The 3,116-nt window shown below is 32.6% G+C and overlaps 1 pseudogene; it reads left to right on the top strand.

The window, feature by feature from the left end:
• Window positions 1-1,392: 1,392 nt before the first annotated feature.
• Window positions 1,393-2,693, top strand: LOC149544959 (protein DMR6-LIKE OXYGENASE 1-like; annotated as a pseudogene).
• Window positions 2,694-3,116: the final 423 nt, after the last annotated feature.

Genomic DNA, 3,116 nt, shown 5'->3' on the forward strand with positions numbered 1-3,116 from the left:
AGAATGGCCACAAGACTATCTAAATCAAACATTTTATTAACATATGTCTTTTATATGATAATGGAGTTTTCCTTACGAACTTGTATATCAAGCTCACCTATGATAAGTGATTCAAATGAAATGATTTATAAACAGACATCTTTTATGATAAGATAAATGTTTTTGAAGCTCATATATCAATTTCACATGTACCATATAAAAAAAATGTTTGATAATAATTAACAATAATAACTAATGCAATATATACATATATCCTAATCCTTAGCCATCTCATAGTTAGTAATGACTTACACACGATGAATGAACAATCTAAGAATATACCAAACATCAAGTAAATTTAACTCTCAACATTTCATCAAAGTCATCAAAATTTGAACTTTATAGTCAAATTTAGGTATTTCTATATGTGTCGTACTTCTACATAACTTAAAACCTAATGACATGTTATACAATTCACTGAAAAAGTAATTAAAATTTCTAAAACTATGAGAAATTATATTCGCACATGTTTTCTAATAAAAATTTATTCTTTTTAGATTCTATTAATTAAGGGAGATCTTGCAAATGAACTTGTTTTATGATATTAGAGTTCTAGACTTTATGAACCAAATTAATCTTTTTCTATATCAATTTAGTCCATCTACAAATGATTCAATAAACCAATTTATTATTTATATTATTTTCGTAAAGTTCTTAGTTTATAAACTTTTCTTTAATTTCTTCTGTCAAATAATCCAAATCAAACAATTAGAAATAGACATCTTTTATGATAATTAGATTTTCTTGATTCATATATATATGACCCCATTTCTTCTAAATTGTTTATTTTATAAACTCTCAACAAATTTATCTATCTATGAATGACTGATGGAAATAAAACAGTAAAAGAGTTCACAAATAAACACTTTTTATGATGATAGAATATTTCTAATATGAGTTTATTTATCAATTATGCATGTTGTAAATGAGCCAAACTAAGATGGAAATAAAACAATTCATAAATAAACACTTTTTATGATGATAGAATATTTCTAAAATGAGTTTATATATTAATTAAACTAAACTATTTTGTCTGAAATTTTCTTGTTTACGAATTTAACTTATAAATAGACATCGTTTAAGATGTTAAAATTTTCTTTAAAAAACCATATATCAATTTCACCTGTCCCAAATAACAGTCCACAGATGGATATTTTTACAATCATAATGGAGTTTTCCATAGCATTTGAATCGACTTATGCATGTCTTCTCTAACTCTCAAAAACATTATTTAAGCCAACTAAATGCTCGGAGTCAATCTAAGAATAACTAAATACCAGAGGGCAACTAAAGCAATCTTCTTTTCATTACAAGATAACATCGTCAACCCATGTTGTGTCTAATCTCAATGCTATGTATAAACTCTTGTCCAATGGACACAATCATCTCCATGTTCGGGACAATTATATCTTTCCTCCGGATGAACGACCTGACTTGTCCAGGATATGTGATTCATACACATTTCCAGTCATAAACCTCAAAGATTTAGATGGGCCTGATAGATTAAAGGTAGTCAGCGAGATTAAGTGGGCTTGCGAGGACGATGAATTCCTCCAGGTAAACATCAAGATTTGTTTTGTTTCCTTTTCTCTTTATTTGGGCATCGCCTAATTTCAGTATGGATCATTCATTCAGATCATTAATCATGGAGTGCCAGAAACTGTGATGAGAAACATGATGGCCATTGGCAGAGAGTTTATTGAAATGCCTGTGGAGGACAGAGTTGCTCTCTCTATTCAGAGGATCCAAAACAGGATGTCAGGGTTTCCACAAGCTTAAGTGCCACCAAAGACAATTTCTTTGAGTGGAGGGATTATCTAAGACACCCATGTCATCCAGTGGAAGAATCTATCAATTCATGGCCTCAGAAGCCTCCACTTTACAGGTAGTAACAAAGACAAAGGAGTTTGCCAACAAAAGTTTATAACCCCCTTTTTTTCCCTCATTTTTCACCTTTTTGAAACAGAGAGATTGCAGGGAAGTATTGCAAGGAGATAAGAGTGCTGGTTTTAAGGCTTCTGGCTGCTATTTCTGAAGCTCTGGGACAACATTCTGATTATTTGAATGAAATATTTGGAAAGCATAGCCAGGAAATGTTCATAAACTACTATCTACCATGCCCAAATCCAGATCTCACACTTGGCACAGCACCTCATTCAGATAAGAGTGGCATTACTGTTCTGATGCAAGGAGATGTGAGTGGCCTGCAAGTACTCAAAGATGGGAAATGGTTTTCTGTAGAACCCATACCCACTGCCCTCGTGGTCAATGTGGCTGATCAAATTCAGGTTTATTATTATATTATTATTAAGTGTTATTCACTGAACACAAATTTCCCCTGTTCTAAACTGCTTTTGTGAGGACTGAATTTTGGGTTGTTTTTGTGTGGGTTTTATCAGGTTGTCAGCAATGGAAGACTCAAAAGCATCATGCACAGGGCTATAACCAATGGAACCACTGCAAGGATGTCTATTCCCACCTTCTATGGGCTTTCGTTAGATGCCTTCATTTCTCCTACTGAATCAATGGTGGATAAGGAACATCCGGCTCTGTACAGAGGGTACATGTTTGAAGAATTCATGGGCGTATTCTTCAGCCAAGGGAATTCATTGAAGAGTGTTCTGGATCACTTCAAGATCGAAATCGATCCATAATGGAAAAAGTGTAATGTATAACTTATGCTGGTATGGATAGTAGGCACTAAGTACTTGTAAAGTAATACTTGATTTGGACAATAACGTGGACGAGATTATCCTATTCCTCCAGATCTTATTTGATATTTAGTATATGCGTGGAGAAGTAGAAGAATATTTTTGCACCATATAATATAATAGAATGTAAAAATACGTGTCTACAAATTTCATGCATAAACGAAACAATAACAAGCTCAACAGTAGAGAAAACCAATTTTCAGAACAAAAGTTGTGAGATTGCCCCCTCTCTTCTTCATCAATGGCAGAGCAACATATAAAATATATACAGTTTCAATCATATTTGTCTAGATAGCTAAGTTCACTTCTTCTATTAGAAATTTCTTCAAACGTGCACTTCCAAATCCAAAATCCACTATGTTATAT

The sequence above is a fragment of the Cupressus sempervirens genome, chromosome 8 (genome assembly GCF_028749045.1).
Source record: "Cupressus sempervirens isolate cs-2001-9-10 chromosome 8, ASM2874904v1, whole genome shotgun sequence".
NCBI lineage: Eukaryota > Viridiplantae > Streptophyta > Pinopsida > Cupressales > Cupressaceae > Cupressus > Cupressus sempervirens.